Source organism: Poromitra crassiceps (assembly GCF_964638095.1).
Source record: "Poromitra crassiceps genome assembly, chromosome: 8".
NCBI classification, from domain to species: domain Eukaryota; kingdom Metazoa; phylum Chordata; class Actinopteri; order Beryciformes; family Melamphaidae; genus Poromitra; species Poromitra crassiceps.
In genome coordinates, this window is record NC_139629.1 from 57,747,558 (window position 1) to 57,753,754 (window position 6,197).

The following is a 6,197-nucleotide window of genomic DNA, read 5'->3' on the forward strand; positions in this document are numbered from 1 at the left end:
TTGGAATTCACATCAGCCAGTATAACTGTTCAGCCAATAGCAAAAGAAAATCTACCATAAATTCTAAGTGTTGGTTTTTAAGCAGCAAATTAAATGTTGAGCCATTTCAATCCATTAAATATTAACACCGGCATTGACGTGTTTCATAGTTGTTGTTAGTGTCGAGCCGTGTTCATAGTCCATTCATAGAATTTAGCTAATTTAGTTTCCAGCTCAACAAACATGTTTGTTACCTCTCCAGGCACACTCTATACATTGCAGTTTTCTGTTATAACAATAACGAATCCCCTGAGACAGACTCTTATGACAATCATACCTCAAAACATCATCAAAACCTATACATAGCCAACAGCTTTTCCACTAGAATTGATAGTGATCAACTTAAATAAAGAGACATAACAGGTTCATAATTAAACATGAAAATGACCTCAAATTAATAGTCTACAGATCACCTGTTACTGGGAGGACCATGGCAGCTCTTACTCGGGGCAAGGGGGGGGTCTGGTCCCTCTGAAAACACAAAACACAAAAATGACAACTCCAAAGTATGCCAGTTAAAAGAAATTGATGGCTTTGTGATGCAACTGCATTCATAGTTACCTAATACAGCTTGACTAAAACTGTTGATCTTCACATTTTTACCGAAAGTTTTTCTAATTGTTTCAGATCTTTTCTTATTGAGGGCAATATTGTGTTGATGGATGAGATTCCTCATAAGGAATGTATGAGTAGAAGCCAAAGCCATATTCATGAAGTAGTTATTTTTTTTCATTTTTGCAAACAACTGTTCTGCAACTTGGCTGTTGACCTTTCCAGACAGTTGAGGAACCAGATTCAACCTTCTTAGGACATCTCTCCTGTCCTTTGTGTTTTTTTCGTGGAACCGGTCATATAGGACATCATGTTCAGAGGAACCAGTCACTGGATGTCCACAGTTATTGTGCGAAGGTGCTCTGGTGTCCAACCACGGCAAAGACACTTTTACTGATCCATGTTCTGCCAATGTGATGTTTTATTCTGTTGGCTCCATTAAGCGCCCTTCAAATGGCCTGAAAGGCAACTTCTCTGGTTCTCGAAGATTGGTGTGTGTTGCAAGACCTCGTGCAAAATCATAAATAACCACATTCGGCATGTGTTTCCAGGACAACAGCATGTCAGCGAAATCCCGTGGGCTCTCAGCTCGAAGATTACATTTGACGCTGTATACAATCCCACAGGGGCACATGATCACTGCCCATCCACCTGTAAGAGTAACCAGTAAAGTAAGAGCCAGAAAACCTATCGCACTCCAACACTCAGCTTCACAAACTGAAAGATTTGAGTTGATCAGTCAAAGAGTATAGATAAGAGCAAACCTTTTACTCAAATTTAAGAGACGATATATGCGTTGGTCAAACAAGAACTGCTGAAATCAAAACACACCTGAGGCGGCCCAAATCTTCTGAAAGATTTTGTCATAGGTTTGTCTCGACTTCATCTCAGTCGACAACCTCACTAAGAGGTCACTCCGTGATCCTGTAGAGTCAAGCCCACACTCTCTGCACAGCTTTCGTATAACTGGAACCTACATGTGAACAGAAACAAAATTAAAAATGTTTTAGTTAAATAAATGGATTACAATCTTGAATTTCAAAAGATAATGTATGCTCTATAGACGTTTAAGAGCACACAGACCTTCTGCTTAAAAAGCTCTTCTCTAAGATGATCTTCAGTTACTGCAAGTTCCGCAGCCTCCAGCTTAGCTTTAGAGGGTTTCATTTTTTCAAATTCAGTGTTAAGCACCAAGTTTGAGTCACGTGTGTTTCTCCCTATCCACGGAGCCCAAAATTGGTATGTGGGTGTAACTCTGAAAGGGTTGTCTCTTGCACCTAAAACAGAAAATATAGCATTAACAAGATAGAATACAGCAATCAAACTGAACCCCTTGATAAATGTTCATCATTATACTGGGTGTCTGCAGATATCAAAGACTTCAATTAGTTCAATAGAATAGTTTGAAGGAGAACTTCACCGAAAGACAACACCGACTTATTTTGCACATGATCTCACACATATCTGAAAACTGTAAACAGTTTTGCAGACAGTCATTGTTTGACAGTTGTTGAGTTGATTTGAATTAATTAATCAACTCTCAATGACTGTCAAGACTAAATGAATGCCAGCAAAACTGTTTAGTTTTCAGATATGTCATGTGCAAAATAAATCTGCATTGTTTTTAGGTGAAGTTCTTCTTTAACTCATTGAATGCCAAGGACGGACATGTTCGTCATTTCAAATAGTAACGTAGAGTGCCAAGGACGGACATGTTCGTCAATTGCGTTTTTTGACGGTGGGGCGTCGATCAAAGCCTTCTGCCTCTGATGTACAAATATTATAGCTATTGGATGTGTCTAACCTATTTTACAGAACCCTTAGGTGGCGACAGTGCTCTCCACATAACAGAAAGGCAAGGAAAAAACAAAGAAGAAGTCGTTATGGAAACGGAAATCGCATCGCATCCGTATGCATCGATATGCTGAAGCACGTTACTGCAGCTGTGCCTGCAGCAGCCAATCTGCTCCCACAATTGAGCCGCTCCGTGTCGGTTGCGACAGCACATCTGCACATCCACACCGTGGAGTTGTTATTATTCTCAACTGGAAGCATCGTTGCCGGTGACAAACACACGCGGAACGCTGTAAAAAAGCCTGGCTGTTCCGCACCCTTCACTGTGCGCACAGCAAACTCAGCAGAGAGCCACCACAGACAGGAGGAGGAGTGTGCAGTTGAGGCGAGGCGGGGGGGGGGGGGGGGGGGGGGGCACGCAGAGCAGCACGCAACACCCAGACAGACCCAGGCAGCAGGACAGGATTGACAAACGCAAGCCAGAATATCCGATACCCACCAGCAGCAAATCAAAACCAGCAAGAAGCTGCAACCAGCAGCGCACGCAGGGGCCAGCGCTGCTGGTTGTAGCTAAAAATATTATTCTGCCAAACAAAATTCCCTGGCCTAAACTGTTTTATTGAAGGAAATTATTTTTGAGGTGTGACTACATTAGAAAAGATTAGCTTCAGAGTCAGTGATGTGCTTGAAATGATTAATTTCACAAAAGGCCAATTATCTCAGCTTCTAGAAAAAAATTGCTTTTTTTGGATGAATCAAGCTATCTTCTCCGGCTCATAACTAAAGAACGGAAAATGGGATCAATAAACTTTTTTTTGCAGATGATAGAATAGAGTCTCATCGTTCTTTGTGCGTGTTCAGTGTTTACATAGTAATATCACACAATATTCTGTGGGCCTCGAGAAATCACTGAAAACGCTCTGAAACTCTGGCACTGGGAGCGTCCGTTCTCCAAAAGTGGCTGGCACTCAATGAGTTAAGACTTTATTTAAAAATAAAGTGGAATTAAATCTAAAACTACTTTTTTGTGGATTACGGTACATATAGAAGTATGTATTCAATAGTGGGTCCAGCGGAGAGAGTACTAGGTATAGGCTTTGAAGAACCATTCTATACATTGTTGTTGTAACAGTCTTCTTTGGGTGAAATAAAACAGGTGTGTAGATGACATGAAAACGAAGGTCGATTTCTAAAATGGGTGTGATCCCCCCCCGGCCCACATTCGTCTTGATGCGTCACGGCTGGTGTGATCCCAGGATGGTATATTATTTGATTTCTCTCTACTGTACATGCAAGTATTAAGTTAATTCATTTAATATAGCATTAGACAGATCTCAAACCACATCAACATTTTACGGGCAGACAACCAATTATACTGTAGGATTTAGTTACTTTTCACAAATCCTCGTCCGATCATTTCCCTTGATACTGCCTCCCAAAAATGTTCAATGTTAACTTCTCCTTTGAAGTTCTCCGGAGGTTCCTTGAGGTCACTCACTAAAAACAGAATTTCAAGAGAACATACTGTAAAACTATTCGGAAAAAGTAACCTCACAGAAGGTTTTACTGCATTTCATGAAGAACAGATTCTGAAATTGTGGTGAACAACAACATACCTGCAAGATGAAACACAGCCTTCTTATGTAGGTCCATTATCACCACTGGTGGGTGATCACCACTACACAGGAGATGCATGAGTAATTATGGTCATGTTCTGTCAAAGCTTCAAAATGTAAGTAGGCATGGAGAACTGTGTCTGAATTGGGAAACTGTGCATCCGTTGACAGTTGCAGAAATTGCACTGCTCTGCTAATTGCAGTGTTGTTGGAATCCCTCGCTCAAAATCTCCTGTCCAAGCCTTTTTTCTTTATTCAGTCTATGTTATGAGTTTAATATCTTATCATTTATTTTTGTTTTATTTTGGACTGTATATCATGCTTATATATCCTACTAATTAAGTTGAATGTTTTTGATACTCTGATAAGTTTAATTTTAATCTTGCCCTGTGAACTCCTCAGTTGACACCTGGAATGGAAAAAGCGGCTCTAACAGAGTGCACTTTCACTCAAATGTCAGTCAGTCATGTGTGTGTTTTCTCCCTGAAAGCAACACAGATGTTACTGATGTATGCAATGTGGTTTTAACGCTAGGCAGACCATACTCTTCGCTGACTGCTCGCTCAAACGCTCATTGAGGCAGGATGTTAGCAAAGCCCTTTGAAGACGAGCAAGAAGAAACCACAGTGGTTTTCACTTCCTGTCAGCAGAAAGGGAGCAGGTGTCTCACAAAAATCACTCTCAAATACTATTCATCTTACTCTTATTAATATCATTTTATTTCCTTAACCTTTTGATGAGCACATTATCTTTTACTTATTTGCTAATATTTTGAATTTTGCTCTTATTGAGATGCATAGCATTTTTACTTATATAACTAATTATTTTTTTTGCTGTTTGCATTGATGTTTGTTGTTATCTCAAAATGTTCATTGTGCTCATGGTATTGATTGAATAAGTGTTTTAAAACTTTTGTTGTAATGAATCTTTAGGGTTGTTCCACAGGCCAAACGGGAGTTGAACTATGGCCTAGGGAGTCATTGGACTTGGACTCTGCAGGAAATGCAGGGCCATGCACAGTTTGTTCCTTACAACACAGACAGCAGGGTGTACAGGATGTGGTATGAGTAGCTATGCAAAGCTGTGAGGGGGTTTTTTACACCCTGCCTGTGTTATGAAGAGACAGAGGTCACTCATAGATCACGCTGAAAACATTCCAAACCCACTCACCTATAAAATAAGTTAAGTTTGTTATAAAGAACAAGTATATGCTGATTTTCTCTCCCCAAGCATCTATATTGCTCTGTAGGGTGGATCCATAAATGTTCTTCCCTGCTACATAGGTTGACTACAAACTGTGTGATGCCAGTAAGAGGGGAGAGCCTAATTTACGTCTGTTCAGCATATATGATATGATTATTGTTTGGAGGTTCATTCAGAAATACACAGTTAACCAAATGCTCTTCTATGATATAAAAGATTGATTGTAAAAATGCCTAGATGGCCTTTTGAACCATAGGCTGACATGAGGTGACGCAGGTTGAAAATAACGTTTCTCTTTCAGGCTTACTCATATGGAACTAGGACAAAACGCTCATAATTAATCACTTAGGGTTGATGTTTTTCATTTCATTTTTATGGTTATTAGTATTATCTTATTTTCATATTATTTGATGAATATCTTATTTTTACGTATTTACTAATTATTTTGAATCATATTGCTATTAAAATATTCTACTTTTTACTTACATAAATAATTACTTTTGATATTTGCATTAATGTTTATGGTTATAACGAAATACATATTGGGTTTATGTAACATGTTGCTGCCCCTGAACTTTTTTCCCCTTTGAAGAAAAAACATGACCTCTCCACAAACCTGTCATCTCTGCAGAGAAGTGGCTACTTCACCAAAGAGAACAGGTGTTTTTTTGTGGTTTTCGGCTCTACAGAAACGCGCCTTTTGCAAAAAGACGTCTCTGAAAATAAACCCTTTGAAGCTAGAAAGGGGTGAAGGGGAGAATTATGCTCTCTGTCGACGTCACCACGGAACAATTCTTACAGTAAAAAGTGTCGTACAGGAAGCACATTGAAGTTGTCACAAATCCACATGTACAATTAAATCTTTCTCCACAGCTATGAAATCACAAATATAATAAAGTATTAAATTAATGAATTTTTATATAGACAATATAACCAAGTGGAAGGTTTTTAGCCTGTTTTATTTTAAAATCCAGCCATTTGTGTTGATAAAAT

At 39.2% G+C, this 6,197-nt stretch overlaps 1 long non-coding RNA gene across 1 annotated transcript; it reads right to left on the reverse strand.

The window, feature by feature from the left end:
* Nucleotides 1-1,090: 1,090 nt before the first annotated feature.
* LOC310781254 lies at nucleotides 1,091-1,718 on the reverse strand. The gene is made up of 3 exons (XR_014552960.1): nucleotides 1,675-1,718; nucleotides 1,423-1,564; nucleotides 1,091-1,242 (listed from the first exon to the last, which is right to left on the reverse strand). It is a non-coding gene; the product is annotated as an uncharacterized lncRNA (long non-coding RNA).
* Nucleotides 1,719-6,197: the final 4,479 nt, after the last annotated feature.